The sequence below is a fragment of the Triturus cristatus genome, chromosome 3_1 (genome assembly GCF_964204655.1).
Source record: "Triturus cristatus chromosome 3_1, aTriCri1.1, whole genome shotgun sequence".
Lineage (NCBI taxonomy): Eukaryota > Metazoa > Chordata > Amphibia > Caudata > Salamandridae > Triturus > Triturus cristatus.
Window position 1 is genome coordinate 797,852,543 of NC_140583.1, and position 26,349 is coordinate 797,878,891.

The 26,349-nt window shown below is 50.8% G+C and overlaps 1 protein-coding gene across 1 annotated transcript in view; it reads left to right on the forward strand.

The window, feature by feature from the left end:
- DRC11 (dynein regulatory complex subunit 11) overlaps nt 1-26,349 on the forward strand; it is a 952,572-nt gene that overhangs the window by 364,260 nt on the left and 561,963 nt on the right. The window lies entirely within an intron of this gene.

Genomic DNA, 26,349 nt, shown 5'->3' on the forward strand with positions numbered 1-26,349 from the left:
GCCAGCCAGGGTCGTGTAGGTGGCGGGCAGTAGCCATTTTGTGTAACTTGTGCACTTTTAAATTGGTGTCTAAATTCTACCGCTTTTCCCATATCGCCCTTCTAGCAAGGGGGAATCGTACCCTCATGCCCATGGCTGGACTGGGGGTAGGATTCCTACATGTTTGACACCAAACACGATATGGTTCTGTGTAGCCATTCTCAAGTTATCGCGATGACGCGATTCACTAATAATGCGGTTAAGAGTATATGGTATGGCTACACTACAAACAAGCCAGTAACGATTTTATGAAGGTTGCAGAGAGGCCCTACTCACGTAGGGGTCCCCCCTCACACATACCTCAGCACCCAGCCCTGTAGGATTACCAGGGCCTGCCATAGGGGTGACCTATGAGAGTATATGTGTTGTAATGGTGTGGGATATAGGGTACCTACATCCCTGTAAGGGGTGCTAGCACCACCTTACCCAGACTACAGTAGTGGTCTGGTGGTGTCAGTTTGTGTGGCTGTCCCAGGGTGGCACAATAAGTGCTGCAGCCCTGGTAGGCCTACTGGGGGACCCATGCCCTGGGTACCTAGGGTACCATCTAAAAGGGACTGGTAGGGCATGCCCAGCATCCAATTAGGTTTGTACCTAGAGTACTCACATCAGTTTTAGGGAGAAAGCAGATAGGCTGGGGTCCTGGATAGCAGGATCCCAGCCAGACTAGTCAAAAACCACTCAAATACCAGGCAAAAAGTTGGGGGCAACCATTAGTCAGATTCCACTCTCCTGCATAACCCCCCCCCCCAAACGAAAGGAGATAAGGCTAACCTTGTCCAGATAAGCCTTTATTTCCTGAGTGGCCAGATAAGGAAGAACCTGCACTAGCATGGTTGCTCTCTGTCTCATGGTCCACTTGGGAAATCTTACCCCAAGGGGTTCTAGAGTTTCTCCAAAGTCTAGGGAACTTACCTGTATTGGTTTTTGGGTCAGAGGTGGGCTGGTGGGGTGTCTGAGTCTGGAAGTGAGGCCCTACTTGGGTTGGTCTCAACCTCCTCAGATCACTGGCCACTATGGAAGCCTTTCTGCCCATGACTGTGTCATATCTGGCCCTAAGGGTCAACCTCTGGCTGCCTACAGCTGGGGGTCGAATCCCTTTGGCTGGAATAGTGGAGGGCACTGGAAGGTTTGGGGCAACTATGCCCCAGGTTTCCCTGTGCTCAACATCATCCATTTGAGGGGTGCCTATACCTAAGAGTAAGGGGGATCCCTCAGTTTGTAGAGGAATATTCACCTGGCTGAAGCTACTCTGCTGGGTGTCCCTAATCTGCTGATGAGGGGGTTCCTCTGGACAGGGGTCCCTTAAGGGTCCACTGACCTCCCTGACCTCTGCAGCCCTGGGCTGACTGAGGCAGGGTAGAGAGGGGCAGGATACCTGCTCCAGACTGGGTACCACCTTGGAAGGGTCCCCTGCCATCAGAGAGGTGGGCAGGCCAGGCCTGTCCACTTCTGGGGCAGTCACTTCACAAGGGGCAGGATCAGTTCCCTGAGAAACTTGACCCTTACCTGTAGTCTGGTGGGGGGAGGACTGTTCCTCTTCCCCTATGCTCTCTGTTTGGGTAGAGTGATCCATAGTTTCAGGCTTCACTCTTTCTATTTTCTCCTGGGGTGGAGGTGAGGCCCTCAGGGTCTCATCCACTCTCTCAGGGATTCCTACCATTTTCAAATGGACCTTGTGGTCAACCTCAGCCCAGGCTGAGATTTCCAGATCATTCCCCAGTAGGCAATCTACAGGCAAGTTTGGGGACACTGCCACTCTCTTTGGGCCAGTGACCCCTCCCCAGCTGAGATTTACCACTGCCATGGGATGGTCTGTCCTGATTCCATCTATGTTGGTCACCTGGTAGCTAAACCCAGGTAAAAGCTGTTCTAGGGGCACTAGCCTCTTGGTCACCATGGTGACACTGGCCCCTGTGTCCTTATAGGCCACAGCCTTCTGACCATTGATCATGGGCTCTTGTCTGTACCAGCCCAGAATACTGGGGCTCATGGTAAAGTTGGCAAACCCCATGCCACCGTCACAGACTAGAGTTGCTTGTGCAGGGGACCTGGTTAGGCCAGGGTCCACCTGCGTTCCCCAAGAAAACCCAACTAAGTTTTTGGGTGCACTCCCACCACCTGGGGGATTACTATTAGTAGCAACAGGAGGTGTTGGAGCTGTACTTGGAGGAATATCTTCTTTATTACCATTCTTTGGACAACTGGAGTCAGTTTTCCAGTGGCCAGGCTTCTGACACACATGGCAATATGGTTTCTTTTTTGAAGAGGAAGGATTTTGGGACCCACCCCCAGCACTGGGTTTTTGTGGCTCTTCAGGGGACTTTTCTGTTTTATTATCCCCTCCTTTCTCTTTGGGTTTGGTAGAATCTTTCTTCTGGTCACCACCTTGGTTCTTGGGCCTGATCCTGGTTCTGACCCATTTGTCTGCCTTCTTTCCCAATTCTTGGGGAGAGGTCAGATCAGAGTCCACCAGGTGCTGGTGTAAGAGTTGGTTATGACAATTATTAAGAATCTGCTCCCTCATTATGAGATTATACAATCCTTTATAATCATTAACTTTACTGCCATTTAACCAACCTTCCAATGCCTTGGTTGCACAATCAACAAAGTCTACCCAATCCTGATCCTGTGCTTTTTGGGTGTCTCTGAACTTAAGTCTGTATTGATCAGTGGTTAAGCCAAACCCATCTATTAAAGCATCTCTCAGGATATAGTAATCATCAGCATCATTTTCTCATACAGAGAGGAGCTTGTCTCTTCCTTTGTCTGCAAAGGAGAGCCACAGGATTGCTGCCCACTGCTCTACTGGGACCCTTTGTACTTAACAGGCCCTTTCAAGAGCAGAGATCCATTTGTGGATATCATCCCCTGTCTTATAGGGGGGCACAATCTTGTGGAGGTTCCTATTGTCAGGGACTTTCTCTCTAACTGTAGGGGTTTCATCACTGCCACCAGGGGTCTCTAGACCCCACTTTCGTGAAGCTTTCTGAAGCTCCAGGGCTTCCCTGTCCAATGCTAACTGTTCTCTTTTAAGCTGAAGCTTAGCCTGCTCAAATTTGATCAGTCTGCATTTCCTCTCATGAGAGGATTCTCTTCTCTGAGAAGAGGCAGAGGACCCTTTGGATCTCCCAGAATGGTTGGATCCCACTGAGGGGGATCTGTTCCTTCTTGGATCCACCACTCTCCCTTTAGGGATGGAGGGAGTGCCTCTTGGGCCATCACCTCCATGTTGTGAGTGGTTTGTTTCTTCCAGGTCAGGATCTTCATCCTCTTCCTGGTCCTCATCAGATTCCACTCTGGGAGTGTCCTCTTCTGATGGATGCCCACCCAACCTGTCTACCCCACCAGACCCTATGGTCTCCATAAAGTCTGCTATGAGCAGGATTTCCCTGAGACGTTGGGTGTTGGCACCTCTGTTTGTCTAAAGTTTCCTAAGGGTGCACATCTTCCTGAGCTCAGCAAAGGAGAGATGATCATACTTGTCGACTGGGACACTTTGGGGTCCTTCCAGAGCCTTATGGGCACCTGAACCTAAAGACATTTTCTAGTGTAGTAATAGTGGTGTATCTACCTACACTAAGTGTGGCCTACTGAACCATCTCTTGAGTTGTAGTCAAGGTGTGCTAAACCCTCTACACACAACTCTAAGTTCAGTAGAACTTATTGTATTCTAGCTTGAATTTATATGTACCTTTGGTACCAAGTGGCTTTCACTTTAGAAATTCAATTTGTTATCTGGTAAAACAATGGCAAGCTTGAATCCAACCGCTGCACACCAATGTGAGAAGTTGGCCTGGCATATGCTGTTCCTAGTTGTAGGGACACCTTGCACCAGTCCAATTCGACTCTTATTGATGATAGGTTTAAGACAACCTTTAAAGAAAGCTATCCTAGTGGTAGCTGTGGAGAGCAGCCTTCAGGCTAAGTCTTGAAGGAGTGTTAAGCTTATTGTTTTACCATAATAACCTCTTGAATAACCAAATGAAAGAGTAGCCCACACAGGTATATATATAAAATATATGTATTTATTCTAGACAGAATCCCACAGTCACTTTATGTGACTAGTGGCAAAGTTACACTTCAAACAAGCATTTATAAACACAATAAATAGCACAGAAATCACTGGGCCCCAGGGGGGGACCAAACCATATACTAAAATAGTGGTATAAGAACCACGACAATTCTACAGACAATGCCTAGGGCATTCAGGATCGCTTGCCCCTTCATAATCCACCCACTGTTAAGAGGAAGGGGACCCACGGGAGACGCGTGCAGCACAAGAAGTTGCTATCGGGATCGCAATGTTAGTCTACGGAGAATGTCGCGGTTGAATATTTAAAGATAAAAGACACTTCTAGCAGTAGTACAAAGTTAAGGCTTGAGACTTAAGGCTTTGGAGAGCCCACCACCACCACGGGAGTACCGAAGTACCACTGTTACCTGCCCCAGGGATGCCGGGTGCATAGGTCGATTCTGGTGTCGGGTCGCGGGCTGAATTTCAATGGAAAAGTAGTCCAAACTGCTGCTAGCTGAAAGCGTCGATGAAGTCGTGAAGATCTAAGATGTAGAAAATGTAGAGAAGAACCTGAAAGCAGAGGGGACAGAGTCTGGGTCACGGCACAGTGACCAGGGGGCTCACAGCAAGGAGCCCTTCGATGTCGGGTGCTTCAGGTGAGGAAGATGCAGCTTGGCTCTGCAGTCACGGGCTCCGGGAGGCTTCAAGGAAGGCCAGCTTCTGGAGGGCGACTGTCCCACGTCGGATGAGGGTCGCTGCGGTGTTAGTGTCCCGATTGGATCCACTAAGCCTTGGCAACCGCAACCCACGCAAGATGAACAAAGCAGCTGCTGGTGCAGACCCACGAGGTCTGAGGGTGCTCTCCTTTGGAGAGAGCGCAGAGCAGGCCTGGAGCAACCAGGGGAACTCTTGGATGTGAAGATTTTCCTCCGCCAGGGCCCACAAGTCGAGAGACAAGGGACTGCGGAAGGCAGCAAAATGGAGTGCGTAAAAGGGCTCCCACGGGCCACCGGAGCGGGCTAGGGAGCTGAGATTTGGCACGGATGCTGCTTGAAGGTTGGCTCAGAAATGGGCCAAGGCACAACTTCCCCACTGGTCGGGGTCGTGTGCTATGCAAGAGGTGGCTGGTGTCTCGGGGTATGCAGGGATCTCGGCACCCACGTGGTCCACGGTGCTCAGACTTGCTGGCCACGCTCACAGGACTCTGGGATGCTCTGGAGATCCACCTCAAGGTTGCTGGAAGACGTCGAAGTTCATGAGAGCAGCAAAGTTCCAACCGGGTATCTTGCAGTCTTTCGGGTGCCTGCCAAGCAGGGGGATAACTCCTTTATCCCAAGGGAGATTTCTTCAGTCAGCTGGGCAGCAGCTTGTCGAAGGTCAGTTCTGTGAAGTTCTGGATTCATCTAAGGCTCTGGGGCCAAGTTATTCACATATATCCCCAAGATTAGGGGATGGTCCCAACTAGAGCCTACCAATCAGAGTAGAGGCGGGAAAGGGTGGCTACACCCACTCCCCTTTGTGTGTTTCCCGCCTGGGCGAGGGACAGGATGCCCCTGAACCGGTTCCAGGCGGTGAATGCAGAATTGGGGCTCTGCAGCTGCCTACGTGCAACTCTGAATGGACATTTGGTGCACCCACCCTGTTCCAATCCACATTATCCTGTCTGGGGAGATGCTAGCACCTCCCTGCCACAGGAGCCCTATTGTCCAGCTGGCGAGGCTGGGGTTTTCCCCAGCAACAGCCAGCCAGGGTCGTGTAGGTGGCGGGCAGTAGCCATTTTGTGTAACTTGTGCACTTTTAAATTGGTGTCTAAATTCTACCGCTTTTCCCATATCGCCCTTCTAGCAAGGGGGAATCGTACCCTCATGCCCATGGCTGGACTGGGGGTAGGATTCCTACATGTTTGACACCAAACACGATATGGTTCTGTGTAGCCATTCTCAAGTTATCGCGATGACGCGATTCACTTATAATGCGGTTAAGAGTATACGGTATGGCTACACTACAAACAAGCCAGTAACGATTTTATGAAGGTTGCAGAGAGGCCCTACTCACGTAGGGGTCCCCCCTCACACATACCTCAGCACCCAGCCCTGTAGGATTAGCAGGGCCTGCCATAGGGGTGACCTATGAGAGTATATGTGTTGTAATGGTGTGGGATATAGGGTACCTACATCCCTGTAAGGGGTGCTAGCACCACCTTACCCAGACTACAGTAGTGGTCTGGTGGTGTCAGTTTGTGTGGCTGTCCCAGGGTGGCACAATAAGTGCTGCAGCCCTGGTAGGCCTACTGGGGGACCCATGCCCTGGGTACCTAGGGTACCATCTACAAGGGACTGGTAGGGCATGCCCAGCATCCAATTAGGTTTGTACCTAGAGTACTCACATCCGTTTTAGGGAGAAAGCAGATAGGCTGGGGTCCTGGATAGCAGGATCCCAGGCAGACTAGTAAAAAACCACTCAAATACCAGGCAAAAAGTTGGGGGCAACCATTAGTCAGATTCCACTCTCCTACAAGGCGGGACTGTTCCCATGAGGCACAGGGTCAACAATGATTTGCATATAGCTGTGTCTGAACTGGGGTGGCAATGTGAGCTAAAGAACGATGATGGATTCACCCCAGATCTGTGAATAGGGGTGAGCATTTGAAAAGTTTCAGCACTCTGTCCATCATCTCCTTGTGTTTGCTTTGTTCGTCCTAAGTTGGCAGAGTATGCCCAGGCATGGGTCCCTTGCTCACTTTGCCACTGGATTGAAGTTAGCATGGCTGATGAGGGGTGTTACCCCGAAAACGGTCCAAGGATGCTTGTTTCCGGTCCAGGGAAGACATGGCTTGGCAGTTCGGGCTGGACCGTTCCCATGAGGCACAGGGTCAAGACTGATTTGCACATAGCTGTGTCTGAACTGGAGTGGCGATGTGAGCTAAAGAACGATGATGGATTCAACCCAGATCTGTGACTGGGGGTGAGTGTTTGAAACGTTTCAGCACTTTGTCCATCATCTCTATGTGTTTGCTTTGTTCGCCCTAAGTTGGCAGGGTATGCCCAGACGTGGGTCCCGTGCTCACTTTGCCACTGGATTCAAGCTAGCCTGGCTGATGAGGAGTGTTACCCCGAAACCGGTCCCAGGATGCTTGTTTCCGGTCCAGGTAAGATATGGTTTCGCGGTTAGGGCTGGACTGTTCCCATGAGGCACAGGGTCAAGACTGATTTGCATATAGCTGTGTCTGAACTGGAGAGACGATGTGAGCTAAAGAACGATGATGGATTCAACCCAGATCTGTGACTGAGGGTTGAGCGTTTTAAAAGTTTCAGCACTCCTTCCATCATCTCCTTGTGTTTGCTTTGTTCGCTCTAAGTTGGCAGAGTATGCCCAGACGTGGGTCCCTTTTTCACTTTGCCACTGGATTCAAGCTAGCCTGGATGATTAGGGGTGTTACCCAGAAACCGGTGCCAGGATGCTTGTTTCCGGTCCAGGGAAGACATGGCTTGGCAATTAAGGCTGGACAGCTCCTATGAGGCACAGGGTCAAGACTGATTTGCATATATCTGTGTCTGAACTGGGGTGGCGATGTGAGCTAAAGAACGATGATGGATTTAACCCAGATCTGTGACTGGGGGTGAGCGTTTGAAAGGTTTCAGCTCTCCGTCCATCATCTCCTTGTGTTTGCTTTGTTCGCCCTAAGTTGGCAGGGTATACGCAGACGTGGGTCCCTTGCTCACTTTGCCACTTGATTCAAGCTAGCCTGGCTGATGAGGGGTGTTACCCTGAAACCGGTCCCCGGATGCTTGTTTTCGGTCCAGGGAAGACATGGCTTGGCAGTTCCGGCTGGACTGTTCCCATGAGGAACAGGGTCAAGACTGATTTGCATATAGCTGTGTCTGAACTGGGGTGGTGATGTGAGCTAAAGAACGATGATGGATTCAACCCAGATCTGTGACTGGGGGTGAGCGTTTGAAAAGTTTCAGCACTCCGTCCATTATCTCCTTGTGTTTACTTTCAGTTACAAGCCAGACCTACTGGCATTTTTAATGCTTGTAAAAAGATGTGGAAAGAAAATCAATTGGAGGTACTGACACTTTAAATTAGAATGTGGAATACAATGTAATTAGTAGTATTCAAAATTATGAGTAGCATCCAACACATACACAAGAGAGCAAGGGCTAAGTTTTAACAGAAATTCTGTATTGTTTTTTCTAATTGCTTTAAAGTATATTGGTTCATACAAAACGAGAAATATAGACAAGTCACAAGATTAAATATATTCCATCCTGTAGTATAATGCCTAATTATGATGACTTGAACCACTTGTGTTAGGACCCTCTATTGTGATTAAAAGTGGGTCGATTGACAATTAATTTTCTTGATAATTCTTTTTCTGGGTTTGAGAGTTATAGCCAGCACCAGGATGCTCCTAGGTACTACCAAATACATTTCAAACACTTATTTCGCCATTAGAGGTATTTTAGAGCCTGAAGTAGACTCTACTTCAGACTTGCATTATTAAAAGATGTGAGTCTGTTTGACGAGGTTTAGATTTCCGGGAGGACACCCTGGGTAGGAGCGGGCCTGGGTTTGGTGTCTCTTAAAGCTTGGAACCTCTCAACAGATCATCTCAGTTGTGAGCAAGAATTGCTGACCCCCAGCTAGGTAGTGACAAGTATTGGGTGTAAGGAGTTTATGGATCCAAGTGGTGGCTTTGAATACACATCTACCATTCATGCAAATATGTGGTTAAAGTTGACTGCTGGGGCATGGCCAAGCCAGCTAAGATGGCAGTCACATCTTGCTGAGCTCTGCTATCAGCCCCACTGCCATCCTTTCTTAATCTGTGCACAGCAGACCTGATCAGGGGAAAACAAGTGGGCACCGAGCAGCCGGACCCATGAGTGGCCTTCATGGTGGAGCCCAGTGTAACACTTGGCCTCTGAGCAGTGAGAAACATTGACAGGCTGTAGTGCAATGAAGCAGAGGTCCTAGAGCCACACCCGATGGTTACGCCGCAGGGCTCTGACTGAGAGAGAGTGGCGCATGGAGAGTGGACATCAGTGAAGCCCCACCCCCAGTGTAGGGTGCCACCATCTAGGAGGCACTTGTCCTTGCTGGTCCCTGAGAAGTTACTGGGCTGTACTAGATGGCCATCCTGATGGGTGAGGCGTGCAGGCAGGCACTTGCATATGGTTGAGCAAGAACCTGCTGCTGTCAAGGACGAACATCCACAAGTTCCTCTTGCCCAGGGGTGCTAGCAGTTGTGGAGGCTCACAAGCCAGCATGGAGTGACCCCCGGACAGGTGCCATCCAGGTGAGTGCCGCTGGACCACCGAATTGGGAGTGGCTGGAGAGGGCTCCTCCTGGGAGTGCAGGTGCCTGGTGTGAGCCCCTGGGGCTGATTTAAAGCCAGACATTTAGCAGCCTGTTGGACTGACCTGTTCTCCAGTCCCTGCATTGTGGAGGTGCCGAGATTCAAATCAGAAGAAAGCCCCCCCATGGGTGTTGGTACTGATGAAGTTATCAGGCTGATCTGGAGCCACAGATTCAATGGCATGGTGCACTGGCCTGCACCACTCTGGACATTACATTGTGGAGGCAGATCTTTCTGACACTGCTGAAGGTGATGTGTGGTGGGGGCAGGGCTTAATTTGTGCCGGTTCTTTCCGGTGCTTAGCACCGGCACTTATTTGACAGGGCCGGGTCTACAGTTCGCATCGGCTGCGCAAGTCACATTTATTTTTTAATTTAACTTACTACTGTACTCTCGTGCAGCCGCTGTGTGTTTTTCACATCTGCTGAGTGGGTCACAACGCCGGTGGTTAAAAGTGTTGCTGTGGGACTTAGACACTTAGCCTGCTGCAGAGGAAATTCATTATTCAGATACATTTAAATATCTAACTGTTTTGATGGCGGCACACTGCGCGCCAGGGTGGTCTTAGCCACGTGCCTGTGGGCGGGCCGCAGCGCCGGAGGACACGGATTTGGGCTGGATTTTGGTTATATTGGGGTAGGGGCTGTGCCGCAATGTGCGCAGATTTCTTTCACATTGCCCCGCCCCAGCATAACCATCGCAGCGCGCAGCAGCTCACCAAGAGTCATCTCGTTCCAGTCGGCCCGACCCCCGATGACCGTGGCGTTGCGGGCATCGATCAGCTAGTAAGTAGCAGTGCTGTATCTGGTAGTAGTAAGCAGCTCAAGGCCTAGACTGAGACTGCTTTGTGGGGAAAAAATGAATAAATTAAGCATGCTATGTAAAGCGCTCCAATACCTTCGGGTCGAGTTTGCGCTATGTAAATATGCAACCAAAGAGGGATTTACGGGAGAGAGTGTTCTCTGGCACGTGCGCTTTCAAATCTCTATTGTTGGGCCTCACGAAAAACCTTGCAAACGTTTTGGGTAGTTCGCAAAAACTCTGGCAGGCTGCGGCCACAAATGTGAAAACTGTACGAAGAAGCTTTCACTGAGTGGAAAGAGTTGCCGGGATCGGGTTACGAGTCTCGGGGTCGACTATCCTGTGATTCTGGGCAAATCACTTAATCTCCCCTCGCCTTCCAAAAAATGAATCTTTTCTGGTGAAATGTAACTGGTGCTAATGTAAAGCACTACAATAACTTCGGGGCAAGTTTGCACTATACAAAACCGCAAAAAAAGGGCCACTTGGCCACACGAAGTCTGAGAGCATCCAGCAGTAGTCTATGGGTTTTCAAATTTAGCACCCCAACGAAATATAGAGCAAAACCAAACCTATATGTGCCGTGACAGGAGAAAAACGTTTTTATTCAATTTGGGCCATCTTACGTCTGCAGAAAAAAGTGAAAAAATATACATAGAGAGATATCATGGCGATATAGAAGAGGGTGGTGGGAAGCTACGCATTTCTACTGATGGTGGTAAACTCTGCTTGCCCATATATGGGCAAGGGAAGCTATGCATTTCTATTGGTGGTGGTAAGCTCGGCGTTAGTGTTCTTGCTCATGTATGGGTTAGGGTAATTTCAGGTGTCACCAGAGTTACCTTGGATCAATAATTGTAGTTCCTGCTAGACTGGTGAAAGTTACTAGAATATGTTAGCTTGGGTTTGGTTCTTGGGTGTCCCACCCAAATCCCCTTCTAGGGTGAATATTGCTAGAATTAATTCCGGAATATTTCCTTCTATCACTTCTTCTGTTGATCTCTTTTTGAGAACACAAGGCGGCTGAAAGTCTCTTCAGTGTATTGGGGAGCGTAGGTATGTATGGACGTTTTTGGGAGAAACTTTGAAGGAGCTATAGACATGCCCTGATGTCTTTACATTTGGTTAAAGGATGTTTTTGTCGAGGCACGACAAACTCTCAAAATCAAATCCTCTGACCCATAGCCCTACACAATAATATAATCCCAAAGTAATAAACAAATGCATCAATCTCTTTCTTATCTCCCCATCCTGAAACACATCAGCCGCCCAGACCTCTCCTGACTCTAATGCTCCCTCTCCTGTCCAGCAACACATCTCATGCACCTTCACACACCTCTGGACCATCCTGCTCCTGACAGTCACCTGGCCTTGTATCTCTTCACTGTCCTTGTCAGTGTTTACCTTCCTTGGCTAACCAGCCTGCGACCACACGTAACTTCTGAAAGGACAGGGCTGTTTTCCGATCTACTGGTCTATACCTCCTGAACCTCCATGTAACTCTATTTAGCCTGAGGGTTTAAAACAGGCTGCAGCTGTCTTGGTGCTTTTGAGTTAATTCCTTGTGTTTGAGATGGAAGGCATGTTGGATGTGAGTGAAGTTAGCTGTGCAGAGCTGGTACAGTGCTATGTGGCCCAGCTTCCCTGGATGGCAAAGAGGTGCCATCACAGTAGGGCCTTCAGGGCAGTGAAAACTGGCTCCCTATGAGGGGGCCTTGAGGTTTGAAGTGGATGGAGTAGAATGACTAGTTCTACTGTCCCATCTGAGGTCTGCACAAGGATCCTACCTTCAGGAAAATGCCAGGGTAGTTCCTGTTTTAACCCTCAACTCCCCATCCCCCCACCCCCTCTGAAGGCACCCATGCTCATGGGGTTGAGTAGGACCCGGTTGAGCCCTCTGCTTACAGCTGCAAATTGTTGCTGGCTTGAGTGAGCTGCCAGTACCTTTCTATGCTCTAGAGTTGTAAAGCCCCCCCCCCTCATAGCAATGCTGTTGACTGGCTGCAGGCAGGGTATTTAAATATAGGGTGCCTGGAACCTTAGTGCCAGTGCTTAATTTGAGCCGGTTGTTTCCAGTGCTCAGCACTGCAGTTAATCACTAACACCGGCACTTTTCCTGAGCACCAGTCAATTCTGAAGTCGGTAGCTCTGGCCAATGTGCCACATCCTCTCCCCTCTTTCATGGTTAGCAGTTGAATCTGTTTTTAGCGGCGCTAACAGGAGAAATGAGCTGGAGCAAGCTGCCTCCTAATGAGAGCCCCTGCAGTATGGAGTTAAGTTGTTACAAATTAACCACTGATTACATCTGACTTTTAGCAGTGCCAGTTGAGGATGTGGGAGGAGCTAATAGAGTGGGTGGAGCCGGTGGAGGAAATGGGTGGAGCCGAAGAAAAGTAGGTGTGGCCTCCCAAAAACATTTGAGCACCTGCACTTCATATTTTACAAATTAAGCACTGGGTGGGGGTGAGTGCTGGGTTGCATTCCATCAATACCAGGGGATGGCAACGGCTACCCCTTGGCGGGATCTCAAGGCTCTTCTCTCCACTCTTTAGTCTCCGCCCTTCCAGTGCTGCACATAGACCAGCCACAGATTTTAGCACCTTGGCAGATCTGTTGGGAGAATGCCCAGGTAGTGCTGCAGCTCGCCATGACCCTCCTTGTGGTGGAGACACACAGATATCTTTGGCATAGGCCTCCGAAAGATGGGCGATGCAGAGCATTCAGATTTCCCACTTGCTATATGGAGTCTCGACGACCCTCCCTCTCCTCCAAGCCACAACACTGGAGCTCGCAATCTGGAATATGACACTCAGAGCCTTGGGTTGGGATAAACGCTTGACATGTGAAACACCTCTATGGACTAGGCATCACCTTCAACGGGTGGCAGAACTAACCGACTTACATGCAGAGTATGGTCTTACCAGTGGCCAATTTTATCATTACCTGCAACTTAGGCATAGGGGTTTTTGCATGCCATGGGAGCATTCTGGGATGAAATGTCCCTATACACCCTAGATTTGTACTACTACACATCACAGCAGACATGGACAGTGACAAAGTATTCTGTTGTGACTCAGCTTAGTGGTCACTAAGCATGACATTGCACAGGCATGGAAAGATACTGAAGACCCCCATTGGAAAGGTGGAAAATGGGTTTGGACTGGAAAATCCACGTTTACCCCTGTACAGAAAGAGCAGGGTTAATGGAAAGTAAATCGTTTGCTAGGGGAACTGGGCATGACCTGGTTTGAGGTAGAATTAACAGTGAAATGTTGACATTGGACTGGGAACGATGTATGCGGCAGTTGTGGCCGTATCTGTTTAGGTGGAATAGCAATGGCAAATTCTATTCATATTAACCACAATTGTTTTTAAAACACTGTTTTGTTGTTATTAAACTACAAATGCAAATTAAATGTTTTATAAAACATGGGCTGTTACATGTAGGGTTGACATGAGTGGGGCTAGTAGGAATTTAGAAATACCATCGAAAATAGGGTTCTTGTAGACCAGTCTGGAAATTGCCGCGACCTGGACCATTTACTTGAAGTCAGCCTCGAGGGGATATTTTTGATAGCAGCATAAAGTGATATTGAGCCTTTTTTGCTATATAGTTGAGGCCATATTTATTTACTAAAGTTTCACCCAATGGAAATCAGCAAGTGAACTTGTTACACTGTATTGCATGAAAAAGAGTGAGCAGAAAAGCGTCATTTCTACTACGATATGTCGCACTTCTGCTCCCTCCTTGAGCTAGCACACGGGCACACTGTGTGCTGCCCAGCACCCACACAGGCACACTTGCGCTATGACGATACCAGGGATACCTTCCTGCACAAAAACAATCCTAAGAGGCAATTTGCTCTTCCAATGGGTGATGCACTTAGGAAGAGGAAGTAACAAGGAGAAATAAAAATATTTCTCCTCTTTACACTATCCTCAGGAGGCACACCACCATTTTGGAGCAAGCCTAAGTAAAAATGGGATTGTGTCAGATTCCATGGGTGGAGGCTTGGGAACGCCCATGCTCCATTCATGGGACACCTACCACTGCGAAATGTAGTGAAGTACAGTGCAAGCCACTGTGTTGCCTTATATTTCTTTACGAAATCTTGCATGACTTAGTAAATATCTCTTAAGGACGTGGAATTTAAGACCTATTTTCTCGTCCAGAACTGAACATGGATTTGGCACTATCAAATATCAAGAGCTCCAAGGGTAGGTATCCAGGATTGCATTGGAAAGTGGAGGTTGCTGTAGAGATCAACAACACTTTGGTCTTCTGTGGGTTTGACTCAAGATGGTGCCCTGGCATCCATGTATGCATCTTTCCAAGACTTTTTCAGCAGAATAATACCGGAACCAAACCATACACATTGCTACAAGTACATGTTGTTGGCATAAGTTAAGCAGGCTGACCAGAGTCAAGCAGTAGTTCACCAACCAGCTCCATGCAAACACTGGATTGTGTGGGGGACTGTAAAGAGCGATGACAAACACCTTGGGCCAACAGAGGAAAAAAGAAGAATGAGTTGAGTAGTACTAAGTGCCCTAGCAATTCTTTATGGTACCTAAAAGGATTTCATGATCTACGGTGTCGAAAGTCATTAAATCTTTAGTGGTCTCACAGGCATCCACAGGTTTCCTTCTGGGGATCTGAGTTAAATATTCCTCCTGATGTAATGAGGCACCAAAGATACACAATGATTTCTCTTCGATTGTTTCAATTTTGTTTTCTCGTAAACTGAGAAACAGCCCCCTCTATTGCTTCCCCTCAAGTTGGCATTGTTGTGTGAAATAGTCAGGCTGGTGTCTTGGCTTCACCCTCACCTTTTGCCCCACCGGTGAGAAGATAAAAGTGATATTAATTAGACTGGTCTGCGCTTCATTCTGTAGTGCATTAAAAATAATTGTGGGGTACTCTTCTATTTGCATGATCTCTACATCCCTCAGAAACACACCTCTTGTATCATATTTTACTATTTTTTTGGGTGCTAACAAGGCTCAATTTAACACGTCCATAGGCTGGTTGTTAACTAGTTTCATGTTCTGCAATGTAGACTTTAAGTGATGTTTCTGGCTTGGACCAAGTGATACTGGATGAAAGTGCTCTGTTGTCCTTGCATCATGTGGTGGTTGTTATGGATGGAGGAGACCTTCTTGCCTCCTGGCAGTTTTAGGTATGCCTTGTGGGACACCTTTATTCGGCCTGGTGTCAGCTGCTTCACTGTCAGCCGCACACTTAAACATGTTTTTTCTTACTAGGACACTGCAGATGTGCTCTTACAGATGTTGTGTTCAGATTGTATCCTGGTTTTCCTCTGCCTACTTTTCCAGGCGCAGGACATTGGTGGACACTGGTTTTCTACAAGCATGCAGGATAGACACATTTCGCTATCTCCACCAGCCCATTAGTCTGTGCAGTAGACATATTAATAACTATGTTTTTTTATAAATCTTCATAGCACACGTCTACAAATAGCATGTATTGTTATCACCCAATGTGATGGTCCTGGGTACCAGCTTTGGGTGGATGAAGACCAGACAAGATTGGAACCCGTCATCTGCAGGTTAGAACAGAAGTGATGGCAAACATATAACTCACGGAGCCATCTTTTTTTAAAAAGTCTGATCTGATAAACCTGCCCTTCGATATTCAGGTGTAAATAGTGGCACTTGTGAAAGTGGAGGCACATGTGGGACTTTGAATGCTCTTTCAAACAGAGTTTACAAAGAAGTGCTGTATGTTGACATTGGTGGCACATTTGTGAGGAATGCATTTTTCCCCAGTTTTGCGCCGTTTTTCCTCAGGCAAATTGTTCCAGGTTTTTCAAGGATTAATTCAATTGATTCGGAGTAAAACTCCAGAGGAGCGCAAAGTACTCCCAACTCAGAATCCCAAATCAGGGCAAACTTGTGTTTGCACACGGAACTGGGAGTTTTGGGGCATTTGTAATGAAGCTTTTAATCTGCGAGTGAACCTTTTTATGGCATGCCGCTATTCTGCCTCCAACTACCCAACATGACTGTACCATGTTCTTATTCAGAGCGACACCGTTAATGTCATAGTGTTCGTCCCCTACCGGGGAAGATGGTGTTCACACAAGCATCACTGAGGATTCAACCCTGATCAGAAGCTGAGTCAGTCACTACTTTCTCCCAGGCGCCTTGCTTCATCTTCTCCACTGTCAATTCCTCTAAAAGTAGGCCTGCCACATATACCCCTACTGACACCCCCACAGGCTGCCGGAAATGGTCGCTTTTTGAGCGGCGCGCTTCATGCACCTTCCGCTTTGACAACACTCTCTCAGAGGCAGCTCCGACTACACTGACGCACTTTCCCACTTATCAAAGAAAACAGCCTCGATGTAGAGCGTCGGGCAATGTTCTGGTGGCATTCCCATGAGAAGAGTAATGTAGAACTGTTGCTTGGAGGCGCCACACACAATCCTGGTCACCACAGCATGCAGCGGCTGCCATGGCAACAATTCCCCACCCCCTGTGCCACACCTGCCCTGCTATGCCGACAAGCTGACATGGTTCAAACATGTTGTTAGCGATACACATTTCTCACGATGAGCATGCCTGTAATAAGTGGAAATATGAATGATGAAATGTCCGTTCGTTGTTGGTAACTTCAAGTATATTTATTGGTGATTGAAGTTACAGGTATTTAAGTATATAAATAGCAAGCCCCACCAGGAGCAGCCTGTACGCTGCTCAGCCCATAGACCAACTGACTCAAACCATTCCAACATTCTAACTTCAACATTCCAACATACACACACATCCTGGCTGAGCAGCATATTACAACATCTCCCTTCTTTACAATGAAAAGGGAGAAACTCTAAGAAGGTATAACAAAAAGTCACAATAAAAGACTTAAGCGAAAACATGGCAAGATATGAAAATTGAAAGAAAACGCCAAGAGAAAATAGTAAGTTGGAAGAAACAATAAGGATAACAGGAGGCACGAAAGACGACTCAACCACCCATCTCCCTTTCTCCCATGGAAACAAATGATACACACCCACAACAAAACAATAAGTGACTCAGGTACAAAGATCATGAAAGCTGGCCGGGCCGACACGAAGGAAGTACAAGAGTACAATCAAGAGCGTGAAGAAGAAAACAAGTAGAGCAAAACGCACAACGTGACGCAATAAAACAATTTGCGAGTACAGATGTGGAATGACCACAATAAAAAGATGTGGGGACACCACATAACACAGCAGAACGTGTGCATAAGATGTGGATATACCACATAAATAGATATGGGGACACACCACATGAAATAGATGTGGGGACACACCACATAAACAGTCAAACAAATGAATAAGATGTGGATGTACCACATTAAATAAGGTAAATGCAATCTCTAAAAATGTGCACGAAATGTGGTAGTACCACATGAAACAAGACAAAACATTTTTAAATATGTGCACGAGATGCAACAAGGCAATTTGTAAAAACGTGAACTAGATGTGGTAGTACCACATAAACAGGGTAAATACAATTTGTAAAAATGTGCACTAGATGTGGTAGTACCACTCGAAATAAGGCAAAAGCAATTTATAAGAATGTGCACAAGATGTGGTAGTACCACATACAACAAAGTAAATACAATATGAAAACAAATGTGCACGAGATGTGGTAGAACCACATACAACAAAGTAAATGCAATATGAAACCAAATGTGCACAAGATGTGGTAGTACCACATAAAACAATATCGAAATCCTTATTTTAAATAAGACTGTCAGTACTTATTTTAAACATAACTGTAAATATATCGTAAAGTACTTATGTTAAAAAAAATTAGCGTTTAGAAATCATGAAGTACTTATTTCGGAAAATGAGAACAAAGGCATTGTGAAGTACTTATACTAAAATTAACATAACGGTATCATGACTGAAAAGTACACTGCACACTACTTTGATAGTGACATCTACGAAGGAGAGAACTGATGCAGGCATGTAAAGTAACACTTTCTAGAAACTTCAGGCGGAGTGAGTTCCACGAAAAGAAGTTGAATTAATTGGATCGGAAGGAACTCTCGAAGACCTGCATTTTCAATGTCTAAATCGCAAGGATTCATATTTTCCTTGTTGAGGTGCAGTGATATAGAAATCATGAAGTACTTATTTCAGAAAATGAGAACAAAGGCATTGTGAAGTACTTATACTAAAATTAACATAACGGTATCATGACTGAAAAGTACACTGCACACTACTTTGATAGTGACATCTACGAAGGAGAGAACTGATGCAGGCATGTAAAGTAACACTTTCTAGAAACTTCAGGCGGAGTGAGTTCCACGAAAAGAAGTTGAATTAATTGGATCGGAAGGAACTCTCGAAGACCTGCATTTTCAATGTCTAAATCGCAAGGATTCATATTTTCCTTGTTGAGGTGCAGTTTACTGGGCAAAGTCGCTTTACCGATATAACTGGTCCCTCGATCGTTCACTCGCATGACTGCTACCTAAAAAGAAAATAACGTGTTCATGTCCATCTAGACAGTAGCATGCTTCCGCATAATTGAAGTGACCAGTCTCAGTCTTTGTAAAATGCGACTTCATTTACAGGCTGATCTGTGAGCTTGCTTAAATGTCACCTGCAATAAATAGATTTTTTTTTTTTAAATATACAATTTTAAATGCAACCGATTTGTTGTTGCTTGTGTTTTGCAGGACAAACGTTTCTGTGGAGACAAATATTTTGTCAAACAAATATATTAATCATGGCAGTGCTTAGTAGAGTTATACCTCTGGATGCTTGAAGTGTTAAGTGGGCTTCTCTCTCAAGTAATCCCGTTGGGGAACTGTCATCCGAATTTTACTGACCATGTTAGCAGCAGCAAATATTCTGGAACTGCTAGTATTAGTGTATAAAATGCAATTCAAGTAACAGGGTAATTCTTTTTTTTTTGTTTAAATCTGTTTTATTGATTGTGTACAGCTTCATGAAAGGTGACAGATGTATGTAATGCTTCTTCCAACAATAAAGACATATGGGATAGTTCATGTATATCTGCTATCCATCAATGCCAAACAGAGTTTAGTATCATTTATACAGTTGGCAGCATGCATGTCTAATACACCTTAACAGTTTCCCATTGAGAAAGCTTTTACATCATTTGCTTTCCAGTCGTCGTTTCACATTATGCAGAGTTACAGATAGATACAATTGAGTGTAAATTAAACAGTTATGTTGTTCTGCAAGAGCTCTTCCAGCTCTGTCATATCGAGCCTATGAACAGACGAAAGAACTAATGAAACAAAAACAATAACAGTGACCTGCCCATGTTGTCACTTTCCTCTGTCCCCGCAAGTTACAGGGTAATTCATGAGGATGTCACAATCTATGAGGAAAACTCAATTAATTTATTCATTTAAATAGTCAGGACTCATAAACCAAATCATGCACCTATGTTCAACTTCAGTACTCCCATAAAAGCATTTGTGAGTGCAGCAATGGCAGGATTTTCCTCCTTGAAAACTGGTTGTGAGGATGTAGAAATCCTTTCCATGTGGTGAAATTCCTGCATTGAAAAATTGAGGGTTAAATGTAGCTATGCGGACAACTCCAGGAAGGTCCCACCATTTTTAGGTCTTGCCCACACAGCGCTTGTGTCTTGCTTGCAAAATATCTTGAAAGAATCAAAAAAAACTTAAAAGGGACTTAGAGCCCACCCATCACTTACCTTTGGTTGGTTCCCACGTCACTCTCATTTCCTTTTTTCCTGTTGGTCATCGCCTCCTCCTGCCTCCAGCTTCCTGCTCAGCTTCATATCTTCATCCTTGCTGTGGAGCCTAGACCAATTGCCTTTCGGCAGCCAGTGCCCTTCCAGTGGTTGCGCACTTGTAACATACTTTATTTATTCTTTTTTTACTTTCTAGTGTTCACATTCTGTTTGCTACTTGCCCGTCCCTACCACCACCTCACTCCCGCCACTACATGCACCTTCCCCGCATGCCCCTTCCCTGTTGGTTGCTGGCCTGTCCCTCCCCCACCTCACTTCTGTCACTGCATGACCCCTCCCCACCCCGTCGCTAGTTGTCTCTCTCCTACCTCCATCATAGCTTGTTTTATATAGCGCAAAGTGGTGGGGTTCAAGGGAAACGGCAATCAATCTCTTCCAGCAAACAGTTCACCATGAATCCATAATTTGTTCTAATTCTATCATTCATCATTGTCAAAGGGGGGAAAGAGCAAACATGGTATAAAGCCTACTACACGAAAATTGGGCCTGTCAAACTGAAGTGCCATCATAGTTCAAAAACTGCTCAAATGCTTGCTTCGGGATGGGGTAGATATTTAATAATGTTTCGTATCCATCAATAACATGTTGTCTGAACACGCTTGTAGGCATTCAGTCTGCAAACAGGCAGTCCTCCTTTAATTTGTATTTATAATTGCGTTTATATAGCGCTTACTAACCAGACGAGGTGTCAAAGTGCTTTTTCGGTGAGTAGTACACTATTCTGGAACCCAAAGAGGATTAGTGGTGAATAGGGTATAGGGAGTTCTGAAATTAATTTGAGCGGCGGACATATGAGTTCGGTTTTTGGATTGAAAAAGGATAGTGAAGGGATAGAAGAGGGAAGGATTTGCGTGTATGTAGCACTTTCTACCCCTGATGAGGTGTCAAAGTGCTTTTCAGCGAGTAGAACGCTACTCCGGAACCCAAACAGGATTAGTGGGTAATTAGTATAGGGCAATATGAAATTATTTTGAGCGGTGGATATATTGAGAGAGGTATAGGGTGAGATACAGGGTTAGTGCATTGGAGATGCTGAATTAGAATTAAAGTAATAAATATAGCCAAATAAGTATATGGAAGGTATATATGTATGAGGAAGGTAATATTTGTAGATTTAAGTTGTATTGAAAAACTCAGGCTTTCAAGTGTTGCTGTACTTTAAGTTAATTTATTTGTTTTATATATATTTTTTGCGATTTAATAGATAAGTAGTTATGATAAAGATTTACTTATTTATGCAGTGACCTATATACATATTAAACATAGAATAATATAACCATAAGTGAAATGTACATTTGTTAAACAGAACTTACGAATATCTATATATTTATAAACATAATTATTACACACATTAATATATAGCAATACTCATATGTGAACCTACACATATACTCCTATTAAATACTTATATACACAGGGATATGATGTATATTCATATTTGAGTATGGTCCTCATGTGAGGGAGAGCCAACTCTTGAGTCGTCTTCTGCAGATGCGGTAGTTAACCGTGGATTTTATGTTTGGGGGAAAAGAGTACCCTATTTTGGTTTGCTTGAACAGAGAAGGATGTGCCACCTATGGTTCTTTCTTGTATGGTAGCATTTTGAGGCGAGGTGGCAATCCATAGCGGAGGTTCCTTTGTTGAATGTATTTGGTGTTTTTATTTCTGATGAAGAGCGCTCCTGTACCATGTATCGCTCTGTGGGCAATACAAAGCAGCTTGAATGTGGATCTCCTGGCAACCGGTAACTAATGTAGGGCCTTCAAGGCAGGCGAGATGTGGGTTTGTGGCTTTATATTAGGGGTGGGCGGAAAATTCCGTTCCGCCAGCGTAGAATAAAAAAGCAAGCCACCCCGGCTCACGGGCCTGGTCCTTGCTTCTGAAAGCAGCCAGGCCGGGGAGCCTCCTCCGGGCACACGGAGCCTAGCAAGGCCCGGGGAGAGCCTCCCCGGGCCCCGGTGGACCCCCGTCCCCAGCGCCCGGACCCTCGGCTGGCTTGCGGGACAGGGGGCTCCCGCACCCCGGGACGGAGCTCCAGCACCGGGCCCAGCTTCCTGGACCCCCAGCCAGGCCGGGGAGAGCCTCCCCGGGCCCCGGTGGACACCCTGTCCCCAGCGCCCGGACCCTCGGCTGGCTTGCGGGACAGGGGGCTCCCGCACCCCGGGACGGAGCTCCAGCACCGGGCCCAGCTTCCGGACCTCCAGCCAGGCCGGGGAGAGACTCCCCGGGCCCCGGTGGACACCCTGTCCCCAGCGCCCGGACCCTCGGCTGGCTTGCGGGACAGGGGGCTCCCGCACCCCGTGACGGAGCTCCAGCACCGGGCCCAGCTCCCGGACCTCCAGCCAGGACGGGGAGAGACGCCCCGGTGGACACCCTGTCCCCAGCGCCCGGACCCTCGGCTGGCTTGCGGGACAGGGGGCTCCCGCACCCCGGGACGGAGCTCCAGCACCGGGCCCAGCTCCCGGACCTCCAGCCAGGCCGGGGAGAGACTCCCCGGGCCCCGGTGGACACCCTGTCCCCAGCTCCCGGACCCTCGGCTGGCTTGCGTGACAGGGGGCTCCCGCAACCCCGGGACGGAGCTCCAGCACCGGGCCCAGCTTCCGGACCCCCAGCCAGGCCCAGGGAGAGACTCCCCGGGCCCCGGTGGACACCCGACCCCAGCGCCCGGACCCTCGGCTGGCTTGCGGGACAGGGGGCTCCCGCACCCCGGGACGGAGCTCCAGCACCGGGCCCAGCTTCCGGACCTCCAGCCAGGCCGGGGAGAGACTCCCCGGGCCTCGGTGGACACCCTGTCCCCAGCGCCCGGACCCTCGGCTGGCTTGCGGGACAGGGGGCTCCCGCACCCCGGGACGGAGCTCCAGCACAGGGCCCAGCTCCCGGACCTCCAGCCAGGCCGGGGAGAGACGCCCCGGTGGACACCCTGTCCCCAGCGCCCGGACCCTCGGCTGGCTTGCGGGACAGGGGGCTCCCGCACCCCGGGACGGAGCCGCACCCTGGGACGGAGCTCCAGCACCGGGCCCAGCTTCCTGGACCCCCAGCCAGGCTGGGGAGAGCCTTCCCGGGCCCCGGTGGACACCCTGTCCCCAGCGCCCGGACCCTCGGCTGGCTTGCGGGACAGAGGGCTCCCGCACCCCGGGACGGAGCCGCACCCTGCGACGGAGCTCCAGCACCGGGCCCAGCTTCCGGACCTCCAGCCAGGCCAGGGACAGCCTCCCCGGGCCCCCGGTGGACCCCCTGTCCCCAGCACCCGGACCCTCGGCGGGAACCAAGGAGGGTTAAGCCCAGGCCACGTCCTCTCCCCGACAGCCTGCCCGGGGAGCCCATTTTTACCGACTATTAAGCCCCCACGTAGTGGGGGCTTACAGAACCCTGGGGGTGGACAAAAGATGGAGTTAGCCCGGCCGGCCGGCAGGCCGGCCATCTGGTCACCCGGCCCGCAGGGCCATCTGGTCGCCCGGCCCGCAGGGCCATCTGGTCGCCCGGCCCACAGGGCCATCTGGTCGCCCGGCCCGCAGGGCCATCTGGTCGCCCGGCCCGCAGGGCCATCTGGTCGCCCGGCCCGCAGGGCCATCTGGTCGTGCAGCCAGGCGACCAGATGGCCAGGGACCACCCAGCCCCCCAGGTGGCCTGGGAGGGTGCCGTGCCCACTCGCCCTTGCAGTCCGGCGAGTTGTGGCCAGGCACTCCGAGGCAGCCGCTCGGGAGGGCTCCTTCCCCGGTGCTGCTCCCTGCGCGGGAGCGGCGGGAAGGGGAGGCCAGGCCAGGCCATCTGGTCACCCTGCCGAGCAGCAAGGGACTGTGGCCCCCATCCCCGCACCCCGGTGGGGCAGGGACAGGAGGGGGAAGCCCACGTGCCGGAAGGCACGTGGTGGAGGCAGCCTCCCGCAGGCCCACGTTACCCCCTTCCGCGTCCCTTCCCACCGGCCCGGCGGCAGAGGGACCCACCCTTGGGTGTGGTGGAAGAGGGCGTCCGCGGGCGCCCACGCACGGAGAGAGACAAAAGCTTGGCTCAGAGGATGACTTTCAATAGATCGCAGCGAGGTAGCTGCTCTGCTACTTACGAAACCCTGACCCAGAATCAGGTCGTCTACGAATGATTTAGCACCGGGTGCCCCACGAACATGCGGTGCACTAAGGGCGATGGAGGCGGCCCCCTCCCGTCCGTGCTCCGGTCCCCAAGCGAGCGGCTCTACGCACCGGCCCCCCGAGAGAGGCCGGCTATCCCAGGCCAACCGAGGCTCCACGGCACTGCAGTATCGTTACGGTTTAGGGGGGATTCTGACTTAGAAGCGTTCAGTCATAATCCCACAGATGGTAGCTTCGCCCCATTGGCTCCTCAGCCAAGCACATACACCAAATGTCTGAACCTGCGGTTCCTCTCGTATTGAGCAGGATTTCTATTGCAACAACACATCATCAGTACGGTGGATCTCCTGGCAACCGGTAAATAATGTAGGGCCTTCAAGGCAGGCGAGATGTGGGTTTGTGGCTTTATATTAGGGTGGGCGGAAAATTCCGTTCCGCCAGCGTAATAAAAAAGCAAGCCACCCCGGCTCACGGGCCCGGTCCTTGCTTCTGAAAGCAGCCAGGCCGGGGAGCCTCCTCCGGGCACACGGAGCCTAGCAAGGCCCGGGGAGAGCCTCCCCGGGCCCCGGTGGACCCCCGTCCCCAGCGCCCGGACCCTCGGCTGGCTTGTGGGACAGGGGGCTCCCGCACCCCGGGACGGAGCTCCAGCACCGGGCCCAGCTTCCTGGACCCCCAGCCAGGCCGGGGAGAGCCTCCCCGGGCCCCGGTGGACACCCTGTCCCCAGCGCCCGGACCCTCGGCTGGCTTGCGGGACAGGGGGCTCCCGCACCCTGGGACGGAGCTCCAGCACCGGGCCCAGCTTCCGGACCTCCAGCCAGGCCGGGGAGAGACTCCCCGGGCCCCGGTGGAAACCCCGTCCCCAGCGCCCGGACCCTCGGCTGGCTTGCGGGACAGGGGGCTCCCGCACCCCGGGACGGAGCTCCAGCACCGGGCCCAGCTCCCGGACCTCCAGCCAGGCCGGGGAGAGACGCCCCGGTGGACACCCTGTCCCCAGCGCCCGGACCCTCGGCTGGCTTGCGGGACAGGGGGCTCCCGCACCCCGGGACGGAGCTCCAGCACCGGGCCCAGCTCCCGGACCTCCAGCCAGGCCGGGGAGAGACTCCCCGGGCCCCGGTGGACACCCTGTCCCCAGCTCCCGGACCCTCGGCTGGCTTGCGTGACAGGGGGCTCCCGCAACCCCGGGACGGAGCTCCAGCACCGGGCCCAGCTTCCGGACCCCCAGCCAGGCCCAGGGAGAGACTCCCCGGGCCCCGGTGGACACCCGACCCCCGCGCCCGGACCCTCGGCTGGCTTGCGGGACAGGGGGCTCCCGCACCCCGGGACGGAGCTCCAGCACCGGGCCCAGCTTCCGGACCTCCAGCCAGGCCGGGGAGAGACTCCCCGGGCCCCGGTGGACACCCTGTCCCCAGCGCCCGGACCCTCGGCTGGCTTGCGGGACAGGGGGCTCCCGCACCCCGGGACGGAGCTCCAGCACCGGGCCCAGCTCCCGGACCTCCAGCCAGGCCGGGGAGAGACGCCCCGGTGGACACCCTGTCCCCAGCGCCCGGACCCTCGGCTGGCTTGCGGGACAGGGGGCTCCCGCACCCCGGGACGGAGCCGCACCCTGGGACGGAGCTCCAGCACCGGGCCCAGCTTCCTGGACCCCCAGCCAGGCTGGGGAGAGCCTCCCCGGGCCCCGGTGGACACCCTGTCCCCAGCGCCCGGACCCTCGGCTGGCTTGCGGGACAGGGGGCTCCCGCACCCCGGGACGGAGCCGCACCCTGGGACGGAGCTCCAGCACCGGGCCCAGCTTCCGGACCTCCAGCCAGGCCAGGGACAGCCTCCCCGGGCCCCCGGTGGACCCCCTGTCCCCAGCACCCAGACCCTCGGCGGGAACCAAGGAGGGTTAAGCCCAGGCCACGTCCTCTCCCCGACAGCCTGCCCGGGGAGCCCATTTTTACCGACTATTAAGCCCCCACGTAGTGGGGGCTTACAGAACCCTGGGGGTGGACAAAAGTTGGAGTTAGCCCGGCCGGCCGGCAGGCCGGCCATCTGGTCACACGGCCCGCAGGGCCATCTGGTCGCCCGGCCCGCAGGGCCATCTGGTCGCCCGGCCCGCAGGGCCATCTGGTCGCCCGGCCCGCAGGGCCATCTGGTCGTGCAGCCAGGCGACCAGATGGCCAGGGACCACCCAGCCCCCCAGGTGGCCTGGGAGGGTGCCGTGCCCACTCGCCCTTGCAGTCCGGCGAGGGTGGCCAGGCACTCCGAGGCAGCCGCTCGGGAGGGCTCCTTCCCCGGTG